Below are 27,383 nucleotides of genomic sequence, written 5' to 3'. Positions count from 1 at the left end.
GCAGAAAAGAGACTAAAATCAGTGATACAAGGTTTCTGAGAATGTGTCAACTATGGAGAGGATGGCGAGAGACTGGCTTCATATTGAGAGAAACACTTCCACCACATAAGAAGAGACACTTGAGAAGTGAGGACAGGAGCAAGCATATGCCAGTGTGTTACACAATGGTGTATGCGAAGTCCGGCCTTGGCCAGCCTCGTGCAGTGGATGTTTCAGCAGTCTCCGTCTGGCTCCTGAAAGCCTAGAAGATTCCTGAAGAGTTTCTGTTCTTCAATTCATGTTGTAAGGCTGAAGATGCTGAGCCTAATGTTATTATTGAGGGCTGGCCGCAGCAGCAACAACAAACAGATGCACTCACCATCAAAAAGCAAATACGGGCAGGCAAAGGACACCGCTTTGTCCTCAGAGCAACTGTAGGAAGGTGCCCTCACAGACCTGTCCAGAAGCTTGTCTCTTAGTTAATTCTAGATCCCATCAAACTGACAGTCAAGATTCACCATTGTAGTAGTCATACAGCTGTCCAGTACAGGAATACAAAGGCCGATTTTAATATAATTCAGGGCTTGTTATTGAGTGTTAGATAGGTGTTGACAGAGCAGCTAAGAAACAGAAGAGAGGAGGAGGGGAAGTGGAAAGAGAGGGAGAGACAGAGACAGAGACTGTGCATTGGAGAAAACATTTCAGAACATACCCAGGATGCATTGTGACAGTGGTTCCAAGGCTGTGCGTTAGACTCACCTGGGAAAGTTCAGCAAATATCCATGCCCAGGTCCCATGCCCAGGGGAAGAACTTGAACCTTTCACACCTGGCCTTTAAGACACTCCCTCCTGGGTTCGAATAGCAAACGGATTTTGAAACCACAGATTCAAACAGAGAAGAAGGTTGGATAAGATATGTGGAGTACAGATAGGTTTCTGGTTGTAAGTGATTACATCCCCAAACGAGGCGCTCCAGGGTCTCCCAGAATTTCACACCCACAGGGTCAGGAGAGCCAGCAGCCCCTTCTCCCAGGCTTTTAATTTTAAAGCAGCCTGTTCTTTAAAGGAATGCTGGATGAGCTTACCTTTCTCAGTCTTATTCTACCCCTCCCCCCTACAACGCACCTTTTAAGGTGATTTGAAGGAAGCGGATGCGGTTATCTATTGACGGAAGTCATTCCAAGGAGCTTCCAACCCTGACCCAGTTCTTCGCACAAAGCAAACCATCTCTTTCCTCTGGGCCTCCATCTGACCCCTTTAAAACTGACCTGAGGACTCGTGGAGGATGACAGGTATGCTCGTTAATGCTCACCATTCAGTGAGCGTCCTACATTCAGACTTAATCCACAGCATTCCTGGGAAGTGAGCAAGCCACGAAGCCCTGGAACAGGTGAGTCAGCCGTGGCTCCAGAAAGGTAAGTGATTTGCCCAAGGTGACCGGTTAATACGCTGTCTAACCCAGGTGGCCTCCCGACACACTCCACCCCATGCCACCGGAACTATACATTCTGTGATTCTTTTCTCTCATTGGCCTGTTCTCTTCATTAGCAGGTTGAATTGCAGACTTCAAAAGATTTGGAGGGCCAGCAACTTTACTGAAAACTTAAATTTGGCTTTTGGGAGAGTATGAGGTTATGAAGGGGAAATGGCATCATGTTTCTAGGGTTGGCTTTTTTCCTGGTCCCTGGAGCATCTTTCCTCGGGCAGGTGTAAAAGCGGTACCACGTGGTCAGGGCATGGGCGCCTAATTGGATAGTGAGCTTTTAGGATCTAATAATTGCCAGGATGATTCTGGGTGGTATTTCTTTATCGTCAAAAATAAGTTCAAATTCTCTCCCTCTCGGATCCCACAGTTTTAAATTGGGTAAATTTAATCTCACCTCATGGCTCGGTATTACTACAAGTTAAACACGCAAGTATTAATATTGAAGATAATTACCCTTTAAACAATATCTTGAAACGCGATGTGGGGCACTTCCAATATATCCATAAAGCAAACAAGACAGCTTAATTGTTTGTTTCTCCAAGGGAAGGAGCTAAACCGGAATTAATTTGGTTCAGTCTGTGAAACAATTCGTTTGCTCTGCCTAATTCTGCCAATTAAAGAACTTTTTCCCAGACATAATTAGCATGTAAATCAGCGGTAGGGAGCGAAGAGGGGAGCCTTGGCGACCGGCTCCGAGTGGAGCTGCGGGATGAAGGACCACTGAGCCTGTCCATCGCCAGCCTAAATCTGGGTGTTAGAGAAGTCTCCGCTGAGGGAGCCTATCCCACTAAGCCCCAGGGCTAGAATGGCGACACCGGGGAGCGCCGTCACCCAAGCCTCCACAGCATGAGCCAAGCGGTCACCTCCCGTCCCCAGTCTTTTTCCAGAGTCCTGCCCAGAACGGCGGGCGCTGCGCGCGCACCTAGGGCCGCGCCCCCAACCACCCGGGCTCTGTGTCTGCCTTCGCTGGCCTCGGAAGGGTGGAGCGAGCGGCCCCTGCTGGTAGTTTTGTAGAACTACAGAACTGATTTTCCCGGCTTAATCATTCTCCCACCCTTTCCCCAGGTGGTTTTGTCTGAGAAAAGAAAAAAAAAAAAGCCCGAGGGCGGGGGAGATGTTCGTTTTTCTTTCCTGAGCACTCAAGAGAAGATTTATTTATTATTTATTTTTTGCACGCGCAGGAATGGAAATCAGGGAACGTGGACTGAGTGGCTCTAGCCCCAAATTGGGAAACAGGTACAATTCCTAACGCGAAGCTCCTCAGCCAACCTGGGTCGGGGACTCCGATCCTCCTCCCCACTTGCTTTTCCCCGCTGGCCTCCCGTGAAGTAGGTGGCCCCGGGAACGGTTTGGCCCCCCGGCGTTACTTTCTTGGAAGGCAGCGGCCTCGGCGGGCACCATCTGCGAAACCTACTCCGAGAGCAGCAGCCCGGGCGCGCAGTCGCTGGCGGGGCGCAGCCGGCGCGGCCGCGGGAGCGCCTCGGCGGGGGGAGGGGACCGTGGCGTCGCCTGACCAGTTGGCACAAGCCTGTAACTGCGAGACTTCTTGCCTATTGTGATCCCAGCAGCGGAGAGAGGCCGTGCCTGCCATTCTTCATCCTCTCGTAACAATAGAGCCTTGGAAATAGTTGGCGATTTCCCTTTTCCAAGAAGCGGGTCGGAGTCCCCTTGGTATTGTTTGGGTCTTATTTGTAAAGTTTACTCATTTCTGAGAACAACCCTTTATCGCGGACTTTGAAACATAGATGTTTTAAGACAGATTGCGGTCGTTAACCACGCTCTCGGCACCTTAGTTTATATGTTTATTAAACGTGTGCTAGGACCGGGTGTGTGCGCGAACTATTTTTAACCACACCGTCTTGTATCTAATTCATCTGGGTAGGAAGAGGGACCATCACTTCCAGAATCTACCTCCTGATACAGTAATCAGAAATGGAAAGGTTCGCCGTCTCTTTAAAACTTTTCCATTTAAGAAAATCGATGGAGAAACTCTTTCTTGTAACTCGCTCCTCACTAAGTCTATTTTTATTTATTTTTCTGATTTGGCAGGGCTCAGCAATGTTGTCTGGGATTTCTTTTCTTTTTTTTTTTTTTCTTTTGCTAAAGCAGATGTGGGGGTGGGGAGGCAAGGGCTGGGCTTCTCCTCGAGTCGCCCCCTTTGGGACCTCCGGGATGTGCGTCCCGGGGAGAGAAATTGAGGTGGGAAGAAGCGGAGCTGGCGAATTAGTCCCAAACTCCACCTGCACCTCCCCACAGCACCAGGTCTCCTCTTCCTCTGGCTGACTCCTCTCCCTCCCTCTCTCTCCCTCGCACACACACAGCTCTCCTTCGGGTCGGACCAGACGCCAGCCCGGGGAGGCGGGGTTGCTGGAGGAGAGTCCGCTCTGCGCAATCCAGTCCGGGACTTGGCTCCGCCCGGAGCGTCGGCCTCTCCGGTGACACGGGAGTAGTGAGCCGCACGGGGTGAGGCTGCAGCCAACTCCGCTCCCCACGCACTCGGCTGCCTAGGCGCTCCGGACGCAGCACAGGCGCTTTCCCGCGGTGCCGACTGCCGGCGATGCCCGCCTAGGAGCGTGCGGCCGCCGCCAGCGTCGCCACGCCCGGGACCCTGCGCTCGGGGCTGCAGAGCCGGCCGGAGCCCTGCACCTCTGCCTCGACCCCCACCCCGCCCCCCGCCCTGAAATGACTAGTTAATGGGCGCTGGCACCGCTGAGGGGACTCAGAAGTGAATCCAAGTGGAATTTGGATTTGGAAAAGAGTTTCTTGAACATTCATCCTGGTCCTCGCTGGTTTTTCTTCTTTCTGTTTTTTTTTCCCCCCTTTTTATTTTCTTTTTTCCTTTTTCAGTTTTTTATTTTTTATTTTTTTTTTTTTGCCTTCCTCTCCCTCTTCCTCTTCTGTCATTGGAGATGAACACAGCTCGCTTGCATCCCAGAAAGTAATCGCCGTGACTGTTGCCCCCAAAGAGACAAGCACACATGTAGGAATGACAAAGGCTTGCGAAGGAAAGAGCGCAGCTCAAGGCCCAGAGAGATCTTCTCGATAATGGATTACTAAATGGGATACACGCCAGTCCGCTCCGAGCCGCGGCCTCCTGCCCGTCGATGCACCGAAAAGGTATCGCCCTGGCGTCCCTGCGCGCCCTACCTCCTGGATCAGGCTGGGTTGAGGGTCCCGGGGTTACCCCGGGTGCGCGTTGTGGGCTTTGTAGTGCTTGTGTTTTATTAGATCTCGTGTCTCTGTCTCCCGAGCGTTGTCCCTTTCTGGGAAGAGTAGCCCGAGCCCTGCCTGCAGCTCTTTTCAGTCCTGAACCCCAGAGACCCGGGCTCCATGTAAGGAGCTTCCCCACCCGCGTCGCGCACACCACCGGCGCCGCCCCGGACCGAGACCAAACGGATGGCTGTCCTACCCAGCGGTGTGTTTGTGTTTGTGTTTGTGTGTGTGTGTGTTTGTGTATGTGTGTGTGTGTGTGACCCGAGGATAAGAGCTCACTCTTGGGCCAGGAGGGAGGAGAGCGGCCCTGGAGGGTGGGATTCTCGAAAGCTCTGGGTCCTGGTGTCGAAACCTGGGGAAGGGGAAAAGGTTCTGTCCTCGAGGGCTAGAGAGGGTTGGGAAACACTGGGTTGTTTGTGTCCAGCCACAGGTTTAGGCTCTGATGTGGGAGAAATGGTTGTGCGGAGACGGCGGAGAAGCGATGAGGATCTTTTGTTATCAGTGCGGGGTCTGGGCTGGGCTCGGTGGAGTGCGTGAAACTTGTAATGGCCCTGAGCATCCGCGCACCCCGTCTCTTGGTGGGATGCACTCTTCAGTCGCCGCTGGCACCGGGGGTTCCGGGCTTTGTTTGCTGGAGAAAGTGCCTAGGAGCGGTGTCTTCGCATGGCACGAGCCCCCGCCCTAGGTCCTGTCCCCTGCCTCAGCTCCCACCCGAGCGAGCAGGGCACCATTTGTCGCAGCGGCGTCTCTCCCGAGCACTGAGCTCTACTCGGCTAGGGCTGGCCCCTGCTGCGCCCTCCTCCAAGACCTGCGCGGTCCCTCTGGAGAAGAGATGTACCCCGGGAGAGGGAGGGAAGGGTGGGGAGACTGGCAAGAGGTAGTTCTAGGCTTGCCACGCTGATGTAGGCTCTGCTGGGCTGCAGACGGTGGGTATCCTGACAGCTTGCTGTGTCCTGGAGCTCTGGCTGTGGGGCGCCTGGAGCAAGCCGGGCAGTTCCATGTTAGTGACCCGACTAGATGGGCAGCGTTCTACTCAGCTCCCCGCGGAGGGGACGGTGGCAAAGCAGGATCCCGAGGTCTCCCGCTGGCAGCACAGAACCGGGCTGCTGCTGCCCCGCTCCTGCATGTGTCAGAGAAAGAAACCGGACCCCGACATTTTTCCCGCTCCCTCGCCTCCTCCCTTCCACAAAGCGGGGCCCCTACCCGGCGCTTCTGGAAAGTTTCTGGGAGAGCTAAAGACTCCTGGAAACACCGGACGAGGGCTCAGCGTGTTCATCCCGACCCCGAGCGAAGTGAGCGGACCACTGGGATGTGGGGATGTGACTGCACGCACTAGTCACAACTGCCCACTGGAGAATGGCACCTCCTGGCCCGCAGCACTTGGCTGGACCAGGGTCTCAAGCAACTAGAGAAGGGCGGGGTGGTGGGGGTGGTGGGGGGAGCGTGATGGGGACGAATTATATGAATTCCGGATGCTAGTGTGATCACAAGTGGCACAGAAGCTTGTGTTAGGGCGCGTGTGGACCCGGGTGCTGGCTCGCAGGCTGAGGAGTCATCCCGAACCCCCCTGCGCCAGGCGCAAGGCGTTGCAGCTCGCACATGTCCCGGGAGGAGAAGAGCACAGCCAGGTGTTCGTGGAGGGGAGGAGAGGGGAACGATTGGAGGCGCTGTCCTCCTAGCCTGGACGAGCATTGCCAGGGGCGGCCTCCAGCCTGTGGAGAAGTGGGCAGTCCCGCCGGCAGTTCCGCCCCAGTCGGCGGGGAGCAATTGTGGCTGCCTTGAGAGTGCGGCTATCAGGCACAGCCACGGAGGGCTCTCTCCTTGTTTACTCTGGGTGAAAGAAAAAGAGTTACTACTGAATGGGATCCTTGAAAGCTTTAAAATACGGGGCGAAACCCACACACACACACACACACACACACACACACACACACACACACACACTGTTTTTATAACTTTCACTGCCATCTAATTCAGCTGTACTGTTCTAATAGTGGCTCTCATACCCTTCAGCTTTGGTTTTCATGCTTTTCTTGGGTAGGGCAGTCGAGGGCCTTTGCCTTGTTTTTTTGTTTTTGTTTTTTTTTTTTTTTTCCTTAATCCTGGTGATTTGGGCCTTCTTTCCCCTGGCGGACGTATATTTTGGCGTCAAATCACCATCTGCTACTGTGGTGGCAGGGGGTTAGTGGTTTCAGATACATTAATCCTTTATTTAGCTCACCCCGCGCCCCAGGTAAAGATGCCTGTGCTCCATTTTTGAATGAAAACACCACATTTCCCCCCCTTCCCTACCCAAACGACTAGCAGAAGGCAAGAGAGCAAGCATTTTGTATGGTTTATAAGTTCCACATTTATTCTTCTACAATAAACTTTTATTAAACTACTCCAGGCACCATAGCTAATTATTAGCCTAACCTTAAATACAGTGGCAGATCTGTGTCTCCCCCTATTAACCTAAACTATCTGTTAAAACATAATTGCACTGGCTGTTTGAATTTGGTTTACCTATTTCTGTTTATAAACTTCTGTTTGAATATCAGGTAACCTACATTCTTGTTTTTATCTTGGTTTCACAATTCTTGAATGAAGGTCTTTGCAAGCCAGTCTAAGCAGAAAAGAATGAACAACAGAATTGAGACCTTGATTTGTTGATGTTGTTGTTAGCATTCTTTAAATTGATCTTGATGCAAAGAAGAATTCTATTTATATTATTTACTGTGATTGGGTGTAATGGTCTCACTCTTGTGTTCTATTTTACAGCTATGGCCACTTAGCAATTGTCACATCCCCCAAAATAATGCAGTCTGCATATATGCATGTTTCACTGAATCATGACAAACTGAATCATGATTATGTTTGGAATCATTTGAAAAAGTATCTGTTGGACAAAGTGCCTAAATTTAAATAGGATAAAAATACATATGCCCTTGTGTAGAACACTCAAGTAAATGATGAATGAAGAGTAAATGGATGAATGAACTTGTCACACACGGTTCACTATTTTCTTGTAGAGTAGGCAGGTTTTCTTCCGGCAGTGAAAACAGGCTCTGCTTTCTAGTGAGTGGCTATTACAAAGTGGTAATAAGGCTTGCTCTTTGTATGCAAATGCACACCCCTCAAGTTCTTTCCACGTCTAGTAATGCTTTTGCTATCATTTTTAAAAAGAGAACATTTGCATTTTGAAGAGGCGGGTAACATCACACCAGTGAAACTGAGTGTGTTAAATAAGGATGGCGAGAGTCACACAGGCGTTACCATTGAATAAAAATGAAGCACACAGGTTTTAAGAACGTGTACTAAATTTACAGTAAGCACCTATGCTTTGAAAGTGAATGGGTAATTGTACTTTCATATGGAATGGGGGGGGGAGGGAACCCTGTTTTGCATAAGGAAGTTTGTAAATGACCCATACATTGTAGTTCAGTTCTTTTGAGAGGAGGTGTTGATGGGATGAAAGGGCTTTTTAGAACTAGTTTTACAGAGCAAGTATACTCTCGCATCTAATTTGTTTACACAAAGGGAATCACAGACCAAGCCAAACTAATTGAAATGCCTTAATTAGGCACCTGCCATTTCCCTCCACGTAAAGTCCATCTCAACACTGCCCCTCCCTGCCACACCCTCCCTCAGGTTAAGAGAGTTTCTTGTCCTTCTATGTTCATGGGGGGGGAGGAGGGGGAAAAGAAGGGTGTGAGGCCTTGGAGCATCCTGCTGTGCCCTCCCCCCATCAATGCCTCTTCTCTTAGGGTATCCTGGAGCCAAACAGCTCTGAGATATTTTTATTTCAGAGTAAAGGCTTTTCTCGTTTGCTTTAAAATGTGCTTCGAGAGCAACTGAGCTCTTCTCTCTGGCAACCACATGACTGCCTCTTGGGGATATGGTAAGGTAAGGAAGGGAGGGAGGCATTTAATCCCTTTGAAATGGGCAAATAAGATGTCATACCCACAAACCCCAAGGGAGAAGAGAGTTCAGGACTACCCAGCACGGGACTAGTGTAGTGTGGTATATACACCAGGGCATCTTGCTTTGTGAAGCAGATGAGCTCTTGCAAAAAAAACATTTTTCTTAGAATAATTGTAATCACACTCATGGAGTGTCATGTTTCACCACCAGTACACGGATACCCAAATCAGACTTTTCCCACACCAGGATAGTAAAGAGCCGGTAGCTCTTCTTGGACCTAATAAACATCCCAAATCTAGCATGTTCAGAAAGTGTTCTTCTGGCTCATTCTGCCCAAATTAGTTTTCTTCATCTCCACGTGGTAACTTTATGACTTGCTCAGGCCCCAGAGCTTCTCTCAGTTCCTGCTTCTCTTGTGCCATATGCCTGTTGCAGTGATATATTCCACCTTCAAGATGCACATGCACTTCATCCCAGTCTGCCACCCCCCCGGCCCTCCCATCGTCCTCCTCAGCTGGGTTATTGTGCCAGAATCCCAATTAGTTGCCCTGCTTCTGCTTTTGGTTCCTATCAACTTTTCTCAACGCAGCAGCTAAAACACAGCAATAATTAAAAGGAAATAAATCCCTGAGCTAGCTCGGCTAGCCTGTCTTTCTCTCCTAAATGCTTAAGTCCTTCTTCTGGCACATGATCTACACTCTGACCCATCCCTGGCTTTTCACTAGCGGTCCTGGAGGTGCTTCATGGGGTCTATTTTACCAGCTTTTTGGAGGTCTAGGGCAGCTCCTTCTCCAGATGTTTGCATTATTTGCTTCTCATACCCTACAGGTCTTTGCTCAAATATCGCTTTCTCAGCAAAGGTTTTTCACGCACCTGATTGTCTTCACCTGTGATACAGAGTTATTCTTGCCCTCTCGTAGGCCTCATTTAATTCCTTCCATATTCCAGCAAACTATTATCCTTGTTTGTGTTTTGTCATCTTCTAGAACATAATACCAAGAGGATAAATAGTATCTTTATGTTTTATTCACTATATTATCCCCTCATTCACACCCCCCATAAAACCTGCCTGGCTCATCACAGGCCTTCTATCCATCTCAAGTGTTTGTTGAATGAATAAAAAAAAAATGTCCTCTTTATAAAGATTTTATTTATTTGTTTATTATTATGTATATACCAGATCTTATTATGCACCAGAACTCATCATAGATGGTTGTGAGCCACCATGTGGTTGCTGGGAATTGAACTCAGGACCTTTGGAAGAGTAGTCAGTGCTCTTAACCTCTGAACCATCTCTCCAGCCCAAGAGGACATCTTTCTTTTTGTAGATCAGTTGTAGATAAGTAGTGTAAGTGTAAACTCTTTTTCTGCCTTGTTTTTCCTTCTGTTTCAAATTTGATGCTTCCTTCCTGGATGTATGCCTGCGTGTCTGCTGTCTTCCATGGACATAAGCATGGTCTCTACTATGGTGGAACGGTCACAGTCTTGTTTTTCCAGTCTTGATAATGGATTGGAGTCTTTTCATTCCCACAGGCTCACCCAGCCCACTTCTAGGGCCAAGAGCACACATCTGTTAGACACCTGGTTGTAGCTGGAGGGAGACTGAAGTTGGGAAAATCAACTTACTAAGAAATGGAGCTAAGAAGTAGCCAGCACTTATGGAGACTGAGCTTTTGACTCTGGTCTCATTTCTCTGCATTCTAACCATTGCCTACTGAATCTTTTTTTTTTTTTCTTCTCCCTAGTAATTTTCAAATTTTGCTGTTTTGGGGGAGAGTGTAATACGCCTGTTAACCTTTGTCATTGCCCTGTGGCAGAACAGCTGTTAAAAGAGCCCAGACCTTGAGGACTTGATCTCCAGGCTCTTATTTCCTAGGATGAGACACTTTATTCCCCCGAGGCAGCATTATGTTAAATGAGTTCTATGAATTGTAAGTCCACTCTTTCTGCCTTGTAGGACCACAGACAGAATAATACAAAAAAAAAAAAAAAAAAAAAAAAAAAAAACGTGAATATATTGAGACTTGGAAAGTTTGATGTGTCAGACTCTGGCATAATGTAGATCCCACATTGTCTCCTATATCGTCGGATGAGTATTGTACACTGTTGACATGGCTTGAATGTAAACCGCATTATGAAAATTAACAGTTTCCTGAGAATCATTGAAAGCACACAGTCCATATCCAGTGTGGATTGCAGCTGTACCAATCAGAATGTCAACTGCATCAAGTAAAGATTGCTTTCAATATGACCATTACTGGGGCAAGGTCATGAGAGTGGCATGATGCCAGACATTATAAAGGAAAAAAAAAAAGGAACAGAATTATTCTGCAATCATATGCATCAGTGTCAGTGCAGCCATTAATGCAGAACAGATATGTCAGGGTGAACCAAGAGTACTGGAAAAAAGTTTCCATCTTTGCAATAACAAGGGCAAATTCATTGTGGTTGGGGACGTTTAGGTTGCTGGTGGAATGCATTGGGTAGGTTCAGAAAGCAGTTCTGAGGTCAAGTTTGGCAGATGAAATACACGTGTGTGTGTGTATACCCGTACTTATATATGCATATGGTGTGTTTGCCATTTACAAATAGGGTGGCTTTGTTTCCTCTGCTCAGTTTTCGTTTGTAAATTTTGAGAATGGTGATATTGTTGTAGATGCTGGGAAGGACTAACCAGGCTAGCACCTGCACATAACACAATGCCTGGCACACGCAGCGCTCATCTGATACAAAGGCTTGCTTTTATTTGGGTAACTACAGTCATGGAAAACGGCCTGGGAATTGATTTCAGAAATGCTGATACTGCTTTGTGGGGGCAGAGTCCAGAAGGAAATGGCTGCAGATCTGTAATACAGAGAGAGGATACAAAGGAAACAACCTTTGGACTCCAAAGGAACAATCACACCAGAGCCAGCCACGGTGTTACCGGGTTTGAAGCGTGTGGACCATTCGCTCCCAGGGAAGGGGAGCTGTGATCCTTTTCTAAGTTAGGAAGTTGAAATATCACACCCAAAACATAGAAAGGGAAACACAAGCGAAACACCACAACACTGTATGACTAAAACAATAGCAACGGCAGGGATTTGTGGCAGGTCAGAGACTGAAGGGGGTTGTTGTTTCTTCTTGTTGCTGTAGTTACTGCTACTTACCAACATTTAAAAATCAATGCACATCCTTTGCCCATATTTAGAATCTGAGGGTCATCGCTTCAGGGATGAGCCAAATTCCCAAAGAGAAAATACAGAAGAAGAGCTTGGCTGCCTCTTGCATGTCTCCTAGAAGCAGGGCCGCCAGACTCTACAAGACCACTTTCAGGGTGACCACACTTGGAAGAGCTGGGTCTCCAAGCAAAAGTGAAGGACTGCCCTCTCCCTTACATGTGGGAAATAGTGGCTGCCTGGAGCAGATTCCAGCACTTGCTGTACTGACTGATACCCTCCCACCAAATTTGAAGTATGAGTCAAGAGACAAGACTTATCAATGAGAAGAAAAAAAAAATCTGATTTCTGAAGGACACAACAGAAGGAGAAATAAACTGACATTGTCAGCACAGTTCCCTGAGGAGGCTACCTGCCTGTGTCCTCCAGGACCCCCTCCTGAGAATTACAGTTATTTTCAGCTCCAGGGGTAAGGGAACTTACAAGTTCTATAGGTAGAGAGGCAGTGGGAAGAATGAAAGAAGTCGGTGATTAACATGCCCCAAAGGCTGACGCTCTGGACCCTTGCGGGCAGCAGATGAGATGACCATTGCTTTGAAAGAATGATTAGCACATAGCATATTTCCACATAGGTACCATCTGTAGACTTGGAACTTCCCTTTAACATGACAAGGTGCGCTTCCCAGTGATTTCCAGTTCCTCCTTGGTCAGTCTTCTGCCATGATTTGATTTGATATGTAAATAGACTAGGGCCGATCTAGCATTTTATTTTTTTAATTAACTTATTTATTTATTTTATGTGCACTGATGTTTTGCCTGCATGTATGTCTATGTGAGGGTGTCAGATCTTGGAGTTACAAACAGTTTAAGCTGCCCTGTGGGTGCTGGGAATTGAACTCCGGTCCTCTGGAAGAGCAGTCCAGGCGCTTAACCACCAAGCCATCTCTCCAGCCCTGGATCTGGCATTTTATACAATGAAAACATAGCCCTGGAAGAAAAATCATTGTATGAGTCCTGGAAGAGGAAAGGGATATCTTAATTACTGTGTGATGCTATGTAGGAGTTCTATAGGTGAGCAGTCTGAGATGGGTCCTCCTTTCCTTTTGCCATTGGGTACTTTTTCCAGGAGGTAAGTAGTCATCTTCTCACAGGATCTGCAACACGCCCCCCCCCCCTTTCTAAACTCCTAATACTCTACAATAAGACAGCTGAGAGAACACTGATAGACCCAATGTGTAGCCATGCTCCTGGGTCCAAAACGACATGCTTCATGAACAATCCCATCCCGCAGACATCCTCAGGGGACCCCCAGCTCCTGTCCTTCTTCCTTTCCGTCTCAGAGAGCCATGTGACTTCATTCACATGTTTGGGCATTTGAATGCATTTTTTTTTTTCCTTGGGCTTCAGGCACCCAGGTGGGGAAACTCTTCTATTCAGCAGTTCTCTCACTATTCTAGAAACAAGTCAGTATCTGAGTCACTAAGCAGAGTCCGTCCGTCCCTGCGTAGTGAATGGGAAATAGAAACTAAATCACCCAGAGCCTTTGAAACTCCAGTGTGTGCAGCAGAATGGTGGTGTGTTGGCTTTTGAAAGAATACTTGTTAATGGCTTTCGAGATGGATTCCGCGCTAATTCTGCTCACATCATGAATGATGGTCCCAGCTAGACACTGTCGCGGGGATCTTCATCTATTAATCATGGAGGCTGCTTTCTTATTCGGTTGCCATAGTTTCGGTGCCTAAGCTGGTATTGGGGTGTCTTGGGGAAGATTTGAGACATACTAGGGCTTGTGAGCCTTGCAGTTATTTTGGCAGTGGCGCTCTGGAAGAGCTGAGAGCTGCTGCTAGTGTGTGATTCAGTGCTAGATTAAAAGAGGCAACTTTTGAGAGCCTCTCCCTGGGCCTTGTTATGTGCACATCCAGCTGATATTTACTCCAGGATTTGAAAAAAAAAAAAAAATTCCTCTGTGAAAAAATTCCAGTACAAAGGCTGATGTCACTTTAATCTTTCTGAAAGAAGACAAGGGGCGGGGGGTGCACTCTCTTCATTAAGGGCTATTCATAAATGTGGGGGTAAACAAAGGTATTCACGACTTCACTGACAATTTCATCTTCTTTCTGGCTTGGTCTGGACATTGCAGATTGCTAAATAAGTGCAATGACATCATAAGGGTCACGCCTTGTGTTTGGCTTTGCAATGTAAAGGTCTGAACCTTACTTCAGGTTTAATCTTCATTGTTTTTAAGTTCAACGCTTATGACTGAGGTGTTTGAAGCCATTTTGTTGTCATTTATAACAAAAGGATAACCTTGGACCTGCGGGTCTCCTCCACAGGTCAGCTCTCCAGCAGACTAACATTTTTCATGTCTTTGTTATTTTAATATTTTGCCTTGGGGTTGCTGATTAGGAAAAGTTCTCTAGTTGTGTATATACAGTGTGGCTACATCAAGAAAAGATGTGGGGGGAAGGAAGCACTTCGGGAGGGACAGACAAAGGCTGTGATGCTAAGCCACCGGTGTGAGGGAGGCCACAGCCGGGCTTTCCTTACCCAGTTTGGTCCCATGTCACACCTGCTCCTACGCTTCTTAAAGTCTTAGTTCCCATTTCTGAAGTGGACTTTCTGGAACTCCTACATGTGCAAGCCAAGCAATTTGATTCCTTTGTAGACTGAAACATTAAAAAAAAAAAAATCTTATACTTGAAGGAGCAAATTGGGCTGAATTCTGGACATGCAAAGCAGCAAGTGAAAATCCAGGAGACTCAGAAGAAGCAAGCTTTGGATCCATTACAAATGGGACTAATCTAGAAAATTAGTCACTTAAAAAAAAAAAAAAACAACTGGAAAATGACTAGTTTTTATTTCAAAGTGAGCTTCAAAGCAGCCGTTTTAAATTTCCCCAGATCTGGTTTGCCAAAATATCTGTGTAAGATCAACAATCATTTTTTTTTTTTTTGAATGCGCACGCTTATTATAAAGACGCCTCCCTTACCCAACCACACTGAAGGATTGATTTTAGAGACCAATAATATGAAGTAAATGAAAAGGATTACATGGCCATAATTGCTACGGCCTTCACCAGGCTTCTGGGCACCGGAATTCCTTGTGGAGAAGCACTTTTAAGTGTCACATCAGGTTTTGATCATGTGGTCGGCCTGCCTCACCCATAGGTTGCAATTCCTGCCTGGCCCTGCTTCAGCTCCCCCTCACGGGTCTCTCAGAAGCAAGGAAAGCGGGCTTTTGTAAATTCAGTACCTTTGTTTTTTTGGCGGAGGTGGGCCAGGGTAAGAAAACATCCCTGCTGATTTTGCAGTGCTCCGCACATGTTTGCCCATGTGGACGCCCGCACACAAGCGCAGGTTCACATCACATAATACACATGCCTGCACATGTATGTAGACACGAATGCACATGCATCATGTAGAGATGGAGGAGAGGAGGGCGATGAGAAAAAAAGATCAAAACTTTTTTGTTGTTTCTGAAAAAAATTTTAGTGAATTTGGTTCATTGCCCTCTTGGTGGTAACGATTTTGTGGCTACTGTTGGGGGTTTGCCGTTAAACCTGATGCGGCAATGCAATTTAAAAAAAATACACCCGATGAGTTCTGTGTGGGCGTCAGTAAAATACAAAGTAGACTTGAAGCAAGTTTGATCACCAGCGTTGGGGTACCTGACTGTACGTAGGTGCATCATTTCACACAGCAGGGCTGTGGGCACGCCCCCACTGATCTGCTAGGCAAAACAAACCACACTGGGTTCTTGGTGTAACAGAGAGAATGACCCTGCTTCCTCACCAGAATGGCCCTGTAAACAACAACTGGAATGCTGCCAGCGATGGAGGCTCAGCTACCTTTTACATGAAGAATTTCTCTGTCCCGTCTTCGAATACGTATTGGCTCCATTCTGGATTCAAGACCATTTCTTCCAAAGACTAACATGGGACTTTGTGGTGTCCCAATGCTTTCATATAAAAGCATGCTGTGTGCAGGAAGCTGTGGACCAAATGGCAGTTCCTTTGCCCACCTTTAGTTAGAGTCTAACTTTTAGTTAGAAGTGTTTTTCCGTGTAATAAGTTTTCCAACAGATATCAAGATAGAAACGGAATTACAAATGTTAATGTGCTATTTACATTCAACTTTTAACTAGAGAGCCTAATAAAAGTTAGATATAATATATAAATGCCAACTTACGTATTAAATTTCGGTCTGAACAATCATTCTGTAGCTTATATGAAACCTTAATGACATATAGCCCCATCTAGTTTAGCATAATTTGTGCTTATGAATTATAAATGCTTAGCTTTTACAATTAGGCTTACCCATCTGTAGGCATCTTAATGAGAAATTTCCAAAATTGAATTGATTTGTAATCTCCACTACCCTGTGTTCTAGAATAGTGATTACCCAAGGTAATTTTCAGAGTCCTCGCCCACAGCACACAGCAGAGCCTGACTCTTACTAGAAATGTTCTGTGGTGTGATCCACGTGGTCTAACCAGAGCAGAGACGTCGAAAGTGCAAAAAACAGAGGCACTTCATATGTAGCCAAGAGAAAAATGTGACACATCTTTTGGACTTTTACATTTTATTTATTTATTATTATTTTGTGTGTGTGCATGAGCACGCAAACAATTCTACACATGTGTGCTGTGTGGCCAAATGGAGGTCAGAAGACAAATTTTAGGGATGTGGTTCCCTGTTTCCACCTTTTTGTTTTGAGGCGTAGTCCCTCTTGTTTTTAACTACTCCCATGTGTACTCGAGCTAGCTGGCTCGTGAGCTTCCAGTCAGTGCTTGCCACCACATCTGGCTTTTTACGTAGACCCCAGGATTGAATACAGCCTTACACAGTAAGAGCTTTGTATTGGCCAAGCCATCTCCCTGTCTCTGGATACTTTTTATTTTATTTTTTTTAAAGTGATGTTCAGAGTCCAGGGACATTGCTATTAAAAATCAGGTTTTATATGCAAGGTGTTTCCTGTCATTTGTGATGAGGGGAAGCTGAACATCTTGAACATGCTGATTAATTAATTCTCCAGGGATATCTCAGAGGGTGGAGCTTTCATGTCACATTTGGCTGTGCCTAGACACAAGCCCTGTTACACCACATCCGTTCCCAAGAATAAAGAGGACAACACAGCAGCCCTTGCTGTGAGAAAACAACCACCCCGAGTCCTTCAGCAGACCCCCCCCCCCAGCACGCCAGGTGTGGAAGAGAAGGCTTCGAAATGTTGTGAAGAGCTTTACATTATCACATTATTATTGAAATGCAAATTCTCCCCAGCAGAAATGAAAGGGTGAAGACAATGTAATTTCTTGTGTATTATCCCATACCCCTAGCCTTCTTGGCTTTACCTGGAGGGCGTGTTCTACGAAAAGTGTTCATGATATGCATGTATCGTTCATCGCCCATGTTCAGTGTGCCCAGCACCCCTTCCCAGGTGTTGGTAGCGCTTGGCCTTATGCTCAAAGGAAAAGATGGGCTGCCTGCAGTGAGCTGCTCTTATGGGCCCTTCTATAAAGGAAGGCCTTCCTTTCAAGTAGTCTTGCCAAGTCCTACATCAGAACTAGCTGGATGTATTGATCATTGTCAAGAGTTAGTAGTAAAGCCTCGTCTATGTAGTGCTTATATTTTTCTAAAGTATGTCAACAAACATTGCCTCATTCCATTACAACTCTGGCTTTGTAGGCCAGGTATGGTAATAGGTTAGGCAGGGCAGGTGTTATTATGCTCAATTTAAAGATGAGATAACTGAGGGTTAGAGAGGTCAAATAATTTGCCTGAGAGCACATCTCTGATAAGAGAAAGGCACAAGGTCTCCAACCTTTAGAGTTCCCCCCTTTAAATCTAAAATGTCACTGTGTTGTTACTCAGTACTTAATAATTTGTAAAAGGAGTACCCTTTCTAGCCATAGTTTGAAGCTGTCTGAGAATGCCACAGAGCAATTGGGTCCTGAATTCTTGCTTCTCAGTAGATGGAGTTGCTGAAGGTGTGTTGTCCCTGGAGACTCCTGAGATAGGAAGTCAAAAGGCTCCCAGAGAAGACCAGTTGGCACTGGAGGGCATTTTTATTTGGAATTCTGCCTCGTGGTTGGAGGGAAAACAGTGACAAATTGAGGTGGCAACTCTGTCATGCTGGGTGGGACAGGAGGGACAAAAAGTTGAACTAGATATTCTGGTAGAAGTAACCTCCTAGGGTATTGCAGTTTGCACCTATGGGACAGAAGCATGTTTTTAGCAGGAATAAAGTAGACCTCATAACACAGCCGAGGTGGCTTTTCCCTCTGGCAGCCATCTTACTCTGACTCAGACTATCTATTAGTGTAAAGGAAAGAGCAGCTGGGCTTAATTCAGGGCTTAGACTTTGGTGAGAAAGCATCGTACCTGCTGCACAGACAGCAGTGAATGGGTTTAGAACACACTGATCAACTGTGAATCTGTAGAGGGCCCATGCTTCATGTTTTCAGTTTGGTTTGGTTTTGCCCATCTATTTATTTGTTTGTTTATTTATTTATTTATCTATCTATCTATCTATCTATCTATCTATCTATTTATTTATTTATTTATGCTCTGTCTGCACATATGCTTGTATGCCAGAAGAGGGCATCAGGGCCCATTATAGATGGTTATCAGCCACCATGTGGTTGCTGGGACTTGAACATGGGTCCTCTGGAACAGCAGCGAGTGCTCTTAGCTACTGAGCCATCATGTTCCATGCTTTTTAGCAAGAAGGTGACATCAGCAAGTGGCAGGACTGTGAGAGGACCTAAGAGGTAAGCTCTGGTTGTATGGGCACACTTCAGCCAGCAGGACTTGGGAGCTCATTGGATGTGTGAGGTACAAGAGCTGAATGAGTTTAAAATAGCCCTGGGCTGGCCCATCAGGGTAACTGAATGGAGAGTGGTAACACTGGCCGAGACAGGAGGCTGGGTTTACAAACGATGTTTAACCACCAGCCGACACACCCAGCATTTAAGTCCGTATGCAGTTGGTTGCATACCGAAGGCTTCCACACAGGTCTGCTGTGCACACCCTGCCTCTAAGCGTGGGAAAGGCCTTCAGAGGAAGGGTTTCACGTTTCACCTGACGGCCCTGACACTTTCTCCAGCCTTGAGAGGGCTCTCGGTGTGTTCAAAGGTCGATAGTGGGAGAAAGCCTGAGCGATACCCTGTGCATCTGTTGCCATGTAAAAGACGAGGCCATATATGAGCCATCTGCTTCCCACTTCTTTCCTTCTCAATAATTGTACTTTCTGAGTTTTGAAATTAAGCATCCCTATGTTTGTTCCTTTCCTTCCCTTCTTTTGGGGCATAAGTGACTATCTTGTAAGCAACTGAAATGACACAATGACATTACTTACAAAAGCACAAATAGTAGTTCAACTGTGCTGTTTATTTAATGAGGTAGCGTTAATGAGAAGTTTGTGTATGTGTGTGTGAGTGCTCTTGTGTAGGCTGCATTGTACTAAAATTCACACTGCTCATACAGTGGAAGGGAGAATGTGATGGTTAATGTTGTGTTAAAAACATCTTCACTGTATAGGCAACTGAGGTCTCACATATTTCATCTTGTGGTTCTAATCTTTAGATAAATATTGACATTGTATAGTTGCCCAGATGAATCTCCCAATGTAGGATAAATACGAAAGAAATATTTATCTTTTTGTAGAGTCTTCAGGAGGGTGAGTATTCTGTGTTTACTTTCATGTTTCATTTTTCTTACAGGGTTTTCTAAATAAAACTTGTAGCATAAAAGTCTTATTTTCATCTAATATTTCCAAAGTGAGGCTGAAAAATACGAGGAAGTAACAGAACTCTAAGTAAGCAGTAAGAAGAGTAAAAAGAGAAACTTGAAGTATTTTCCAGGGCCTTACCAGACTACAGTTTGGGAAAAAAAATCTGTGTTTTAAGAGCACATTCAAATTGAAAACTAATACTTTGATTATTTGAAAAAAAAAAATTGACACTGTGTTTGAGTTGGTGTCATAATGCCGAGAGCTGAATTTAGATCACTATTGATGGCATGTCAAATTACTGCACAAATGTGGGGCAGCTAGTGTCTAACGTCACTGGTAGGCTGCCCTCTAGCGGCTCTCAGTCTCAGCACACACGCTTTTTGTTCCGATTCCCTGAAAGGTGAACACAGTGTTCCCCTTGAATCAGCAGCCACCCAGCTATGTGGGGCCCCTAAAGTTAAGAAACTTACAAAAAAAGGTCTGAACGGTTGTGATAAATTAAAACATGCCCATCACAAATGCCCTTGATGGCACAGAGGGAAAAAAACACATTGATGACTATAAATCAAAGCCAAAGTAAGCTAATACCAGACAAGTTTCTATGCTGTGTTGCAAATGATCCATAAGCTCTGTAAATAAGTTTAGAAGGAATTTTAAATAAGATTAAGTAAAAATAGCAAGTACCAAGCAGTTGTCCTTGGAGCTCTAGGTCTAGTGCATTTGTTTCCCTATTGCAAACCCTCTAAAAGGAAGCTCAGTACTTTGTTCTCTGACAATACGAAGAAGCCCAGTTGCAGCCACACTGGTCATAAGTCCTGTGCCAACAGTAGGTGCCAGCGCTGCTTTTCCTTGGCTGGGGAAGGAGCATTCTCCAGGGTCTGCAGTAAGTGCAGAGGAAATGTCAGACTCAGCAGCTCTTTCTGCATGTGCGATGTTAGCACTCTGTCCTAGTTCGGAGGTGGCATGACAATGATCCAAGTGCATAGGGCTGTCATATTTCATAACAATGGCGGTATGATGCCGCTGCCGCCAATGGTGGTGGTGGTGGTGGTGGTTTCTCCTGGCATTTTAAAACAGAGAGAAGAAGGAACAAGGAAGAGCATGTTGATGCCACACACAATACCATGCAGAAAGTCCACTTGATACTTGAGTCTGGAATTTGCTATTTGGTTGACTGTGGTTTCTTTTGGAAAGTTACTTTGTCTCTCTGTGTCTTGTTTTCATCATCTGTAAAGTAGGACTACTAATTGTGCCTGCTTCACAGGGTAATTGAGATAACATACTGGAATGATATTAGGCACATGCAAACTCTCAAGAAGAGCCAGCCATTATTATTTGCTATCAAACTCTACTAATAGAATTAGCCAGACTCTGTGTTTTCTGTCACTACCTCGGTGTGGGTTATTGGAATGGAACTCAAAATGGAAAAGGCAAAACTATGAGAGCATGATTGTTCCTAGTGAGACATTTGCTTGCTCTCCTTCAGATCCTATGCTCCGTTGTGTGTTACGGTATGGTTTAAAATAACTGACTTAATAACCATGACTTCATTAGTACATGCCTACTCTGTTAGACCTTGTATTTACAAGCCTTGTTTCTTGAGACAGGGTCTCACTCTGTAAGCCAAGCTGTTTCAGCCATTTAAGTGCTAGGATTTACAGGCATCGAGTAAGGCCTCATAGGTGAGGAAACTAAATTGTGGCTTCCTTGGGTCCAGTACTCAGGCGCATGTTTGTGAGGCCCTTGCTGCCTGGCCAGACTACAGTGTTCTTTTATTAAGGAACAGGCAGGTGAAAGCTGTGTGTGCTTACCTGAGACTCATGTTAATAGAAGGATTCCTTGCTGGATGAATTTTCTGAGTGCAATGTTTAGATTATAGGTGATGTTATGCTTGAAACCACAATGCTCAGGGATTGTCACTAGAAAGCCACTAGAGAGGTCCCTTCTAATTTAACATTAGACTCAACAGCAACATATAAATGCAAACAGCTTTATTTTCTACACCAGAACACTGTTAGCTACTTCTACCGGCATGCTGGCCTATCCAATTGAGGCGTTAGCTTTACACCCTTGGTTTCCAATAAACCAAATTTCTGAAGAGCAAAGTGGCCAATAGAAAAGCAGCTCCCTATCCTGACCAGGACTGCACCCCATACTTCAGGAAGGTGCCATGAGGGAATAGAAAAATTGGAGATTAAAGAAGAATCCGAGGTGATGTCTCAGCAGTTAAGAACATTTAGGTTTTCCAAAGGACTTAAAATCAGTTGCCAGGTCCAACTGCCAAGTCCAGCACTCAGGAGATCCAACACTCTTCTAGTCCCCAATGGTACCCACACTCAAATACACAAACCCCTACACAAAGACATATGTGTACATATAATCAAAGGTAAAATCAGTATTGTGTACTTTTCAAAAGTAAAATAAATATAAAATATATATATGACAGAAGTCTTGGCTCAGTTGGTATGGAGCTTGCTTAGCATGTACAAAGCTCTGCTTCCCATCCTCAGTACAAACACAGGCTTGGTGGCCCAAACCTGCAATTCCATAATCTCAGCACTTAGGAGATGACAGAAGGATCAGAAATTCAAGATCATGCAAGTCTAAAGGCAAACCCAGTCTTAGAAACAAGACAAAAGAAAAAGATGGAGAAAAAGTAAGGGCCAAACTAGTCACTAACCCTCAAATATGCAAAATTTAATTCTGGCCTTATCTGTTCCAAGTGTTTACTCAAATGGGCAGCACAGCCTAATTCACAAAAATAAGGAAGTTGTTGTCAGGGTTTGGAGAATGTGCTAATAAGCAGGAACTTGGAGATGGGGTGTCTCTGGAGACAGAGGATAGAAACTGGGGCCCTCCCCAATGGCCACAAAACGTGTGTTCGTTTGGTATTCAACCAAAGTTGGGAACCATCTGACAGCTAGCTGTTTGGTGTTTTATGAAATGGATTTGGACCCTGACCAGATGCTAGTGGGCAGATGTTTACAACACAAAAATGCTTCATCGAAACAGGCACTAATTGGCACTGTCCTAACGACTTCACGAGTAAGGCAGGAATGGGCAGGGTACCAGTGACCTTTCACCCAAGATTGGCTGTAGGCTGAGGGGTGGAGGCCTGTTGAGACCCTGAGCCTTTTTCTCAGCCAGGGACTTTGGATCACAGAGCTTCTAGCATAAAGCCTCCAGAGGGGTGTTTAAGACTCGCTTTATGGATACCTATGCCTGTGTGTGTACTGGGCGATTACTTTCAAACCAGTCAGCAAATCAGAGGCCATTTGGATGTCACCACCTCCTACTTCCTAAGCCAAATCCAATATAGAAATTTTCCACAGCTTTGCTTTCTGGGCAGTATTTGTGGACAAATGTTTTATAAAAGTTATTACATCTTGCTTTCACGTGAACACATCCCACTGAACCAGTATAGTCCATTTCCTCCTTTGCTAAGTATTGGCAGGTGACAACTGCTATGGGGTTTTGAGTTGGTTAAAATGGACTTAAAAGAAACCCTGACATTAAAGCAAGTGCTTTAGTGGCAAACTGGTTTGACAATGGCTCATCAATAATTATATGGGCTTGCACCTACCTGCGCAGCCTTCAATTAGCTGTTTTTGATTTCAGCAGTCTTTGGAGAGTCCGAGGCACTTTTTTGAGCTCTAATTCTCTTATCTTTCCCTTTCAATTTTGCAAACTGGGAACAAACTCACTCTAAGTCACTCCTGGTGTGCACTGACAGAATCTGTTAGCCTTCCAAGGATGGGCGGATGATCCTAAGACAGAGTACAGTTTTAAAGTGATATATAAAATCTTGTTATCCATGTTACTGTTCATTGCTTCTCTTTACAGCATCAGGCCAAATACAGACAAAGAGAGGGACGCTCCCTGTCTAGAGGGCTCGCTGTGCTCCACTCCCATCACCCTATTCATTCCCTATTTCCAGAGATAAAGATCCATCCTGTCCTCTAGGTCTTTCCAAAATATGGTCTGTGTAATCCCAGCCAGGATGCTGTATACATTTATACCAATCATAGCTGTTTATTTAAAAGAGAGTATAGTCTTTGTTGATGCTGTACCCAGTTGGGTGTGGAAAAAGCTGTCCATCTGTCCTGCTCCTAGCACTCATGCTGCAAGTATGTTGGGGTTTTCCTGACAACTTATTCTCGGCATCACTATAACAGTAAGACACCCTCCTCTCGCCCCCCCATCCCATTTTCTAACGTGGCTCCTGCTCCCATGAGTGAAAGGCAGCTCTGACTAAAGGAGCTAGAATGTGCCCAGCAACCAGTACAGGGTACTACTGAGCCCATTGTTTTCTCCCAGCACTGTGGAGCCAAATCTCATTTTATGGCACAGTGTATTCTAGGAATCCCACTCCATCAATACAACAGACTTTCTCTCATGCTCTCCTATTTTCCCCATTTGCTGCTGTCACAGGCAGCGCCACACAGTCCTGCAGCAGGCAATTAGAATTCACTCCTCCCCAAGGCTCTGCTCTGCCCCATTTGCAAGGGGACCACAAGGCATCAGCTGCCATATTAAATAGACACTAATGATGGCAAGCCATGATCAGCTAAAGCAGTGGTGGGGATGATGTGTTCAAGATTTAATTCCTATGAGGGGCTAAACCTGGAGTTCAGACATGCTCCCACTCCTGTGTTAACACCGAAGGTTAGGAGAAGCTGGGCTAAGAATATGCTTGATGGATTTTTCAAATCCTGAAGCATCAATGAGGTGTGTGTGTTTAAAGTAAATACATTAGTAGGTTTCCCAGTAGGGTCACAAAAAGTAGGTCTGATACAGAGTTACAGAGTGTGCTAATCAATGTGTTATATGTATTATTTTTTTTCCTCTATACTTTTCAGAGAAGATTGCAAGCTAATAATTGTCCTGTTTTCCAAATTAACAAGTGTCCTTTGGAGACTTCCAAGGCATCTTGGAGCCTGTACTCTTCTGGCTGGGCCCCTGAGGTTTAAAGCCGGGTGTGGAGTCTGCATCGTTGCTAACTTGCCCTTGAACACAACCCAGACGCTCTTCAAAAAGACTTTCTAGTGTATTTTGGCAATGGCTGAATGACAAGTTACTCATTTTTGTCACATCTGGCAACACTTGGGACCACTCATGAAATAGTTTCCTATTGGATTTATAAAGTTGCCCCATTGGTAATATTCCCTGTGCGGTCAAGCGTGAGGAACAGAGGTGTGAATGAGCCCTCTCATGATGTAGTCACCCCACCATCTTAAACTGGTTGTGACCTTTCTCCCCGTGGAGAGCACAGACCCCCGTGCACAGTTAGGGTGGGCTGCCTCACCTTTCTACTTGGCCGGCCTCGTTCACTAGAGCCTTCCCGCCCTGTACCCTGGGCTGAGGATGGAGCAGTGCCATCCTCTTCTGATGCTGACCCTGGAGGACTGAGGACCAAATCACTAATTGACCCAGAAGGTGGTCGAGCAATCTTTGTAGCTTTTCAAAGCTTTTTTAATTCACCGCCTCGTTCACCGCAGGCACCTATCTTTGCTTCACTTTGAGCAATGGGAGGGCACATTCTCCTCTCCACACAGAGAGTCTGTGTAAAGTTTTGCGATTAAAAAAAAAAAAAAATCATTGACAAACTAAAGCATGTTGAAAGGGTGGCTACCAGCAAAATCCTTCTATTCAGAGGTATTCGAATATTGAAGGATGCCCTGGGCCACAGGCATTGTCTTTTCACACATTTTGGGAGCTGCTAAAGAGCAAGGACTAGCCAGTGCTCTTCTTATAGTGCTCTTGGTTACTCAGTAGTTCTTTGAGAGGTGTTAATGAGATTCTGGGGGCCCAGTGACTAGCAGGTTTTTCTCCTGCTGTTTGCTTCAGTTAGTCTAGATAACCACAGTGAAACTCTATAGACTGGACAGCGTATCTTACCAGACAACTGTGGTAAGGTTAACATCAGCAGATGTCCCAAAGTCCTGCCATGGCTGTCAGAGAGTTGATGGTTCCTGATGCTTGAAGTTTTCCCGAGACACTCAACACATCCTGAGAATATTGATGTTGGCTTTGCAGTACATCTGCATTTAATTGCAAACACAGAGCTGCTAGCACAAGTTTTGATTACAACTTATGTAATACCTGGTGTGTCCGAGTCCAGTAATCAGAACATGACTTAGAGGTGGCTGCAGGGACATGACTCCAGCAAACAGAAGGACGTGTGGAGCAGACAGCACAGCCAGCATCTAAGCTCAGACCCGCCGGGTGCATCACTCACTGACTGTGACCTCGGGCAAATGGTAACCTTGTTATTCCTTTATTTGCCATCTTGTACAGTGGAGCCGTGGTCGGGCTGCCTCATAGGCAGCCATAAGGATGGAATGAGTCAATAGTGTAGATCTCTTTCAGTACTTGTTACACTGTTAATACCAGGGAAGAACTCACCACCCTCATCCTCTGTGGATTTATGTAAGCTTGCTGGGGAGAGGTGAGCCCAGAGAATCTGTACATTTGTGTGTGTGTGCTATACAGAAAGGATTAGACATTTGGATTTGGTCTTTGTACCCTTCTTTACCCATTTTGATACCTTCACAGCTATCAAAGCCACTACATCCACCTTCTTCCTCCATGTTCCTGCTTCTACTCTCCCACCCATGTTTCTTTTAGTCATGACAAGTATCTCAGCCAGGTGACTCTCCGTGAATACCATAAAGTCACTCATCTTCAAAGTCACCAGTGATTTGTGCACATGTGACTTGTTGAATGTGCTCATGGGTGACAAGTGATTGAAAGTGGAGCCAATTTCTTCTGTCAGTGTTTTGTTTTGGTTTTGAGACAGAGTCTCATGTATCCCAGGTTGGCCATATCGTCTCAACATTTGGTTAGTTTATGATGACCTTGAATTTCTAATCCTTCTGCCTATGTCCCCCTGTGATAAGATTACAGGTGTGCGCCACCATACCCAGTTTTATGTCATGTTGAAGTGACTAAGCCCGGAGTTTTACGAATGCTAGGCAAGCACTCTATAAACTAAACTACATCCCAGCCCCGAAACCAACTGGACCAAAATCCTCACGTTTGAGACCCACAAAGTCAATGGGAATAAATACCCTTCATTTGCTGGCAATGATAGTCTAGTCTGGAGGCTTTTGACTAGGGAACCATTCTGAGAATAGCATTCCTTGTACTTGCGATGATTTTGGTACTGACCACGTGATGTCCTATCTGTTTACATGCATCATGAAGCTCCAGTCACACCTAAGGTGTCTCAGTCATTATTAGCTGCAGAACACCCAGATTCTCTGGGTGCTTGTCCAAGGCCCTCAGACTACACAGCACAGAGATGTCCACTGGGCACATGCTGACAAGTCCTTCCAGAGCTGCTCACTGGGGAAGATTACATCAACCTGTCTGGGAAAAACATCTCCTTGTTTTCATTGAGGTTTGGGAAAGCCAGTCAGAGGCAAAGTTTCACGTTCAGCAGACTCATGGGGCTCTTCCTATCACACAATTTTGTTGGCATTGGCACTTTAGCAGTATTATTTCACAGACTTTATTTCAAGCTCAAGACTAAAAGGCAGAATTATGGTGTCAGATAACCCCACTCTTGATAATCTCCCTTCCTTAAAATAATCCAGACATTGCTGACACTGTGAAATTTGTGATGAGCCTTCAGTAAGTATGTACAGTTTTTGTTCTTAAAATGAAGACCTAGGAGGCTCAGAAAAATATGTTAGGGAAATTAACTACTGAAAATAATTAGCTGGAATGTGTAAGATTTATTTTTTTGAAATGACAGTGATCACTTAAAGTTTGCTAAGCATCAAAATAAATGATTGGATGAATAAGAACAAACTAACAATTCTGTAAACCATCAACCGCTTTTCAACCAATCAATCTATAAAGGAAGACATGTGGCTTCTTCTTTTCTAGGTTAGGCTCTGTTGCCAACTT

General features: G+C 45.6%; 1 protein-coding gene across 1 annotated transcript in view; it reads left to right on the top strand.

The window, feature by feature from the left end:
• Positions 1 to 4,260: 4,260 nt before the first annotated feature.
• The window catches only part of Sema6a (semaphorin 6A), a 121,114-nt gene continuing 97,991 nt past the window's right edge, over positions 4,261 to 27,383 (top strand). Inside the window, exon 1 of the mRNA XM_055622573.1 lies at positions 4,261 to 4,582. The gene's annotated coding sequence lies outside the window, so the exon portion shown is untranslated. The remainder of the gene's footprint in view (positions 4,583 to 27,383) is intronic.

Source organism: Psammomys obesus, unplaced genomic scaffold, assembly GCF_907164565.1.
Source record: "Psammomys obesus unplaced genomic scaffold, mPsaObe1.curated_primary_1811, whole genome shotgun sequence".
Classification (NCBI taxonomy): Eukaryota; Metazoa; Chordata; class Mammalia; order Rodentia; family Muridae; genus Psammomys; species Psammomys obesus.
Note: the sequence above shows the minus strand (reverse complement) of the source record. Positions and strands in the feature narration are given on the sequence as shown.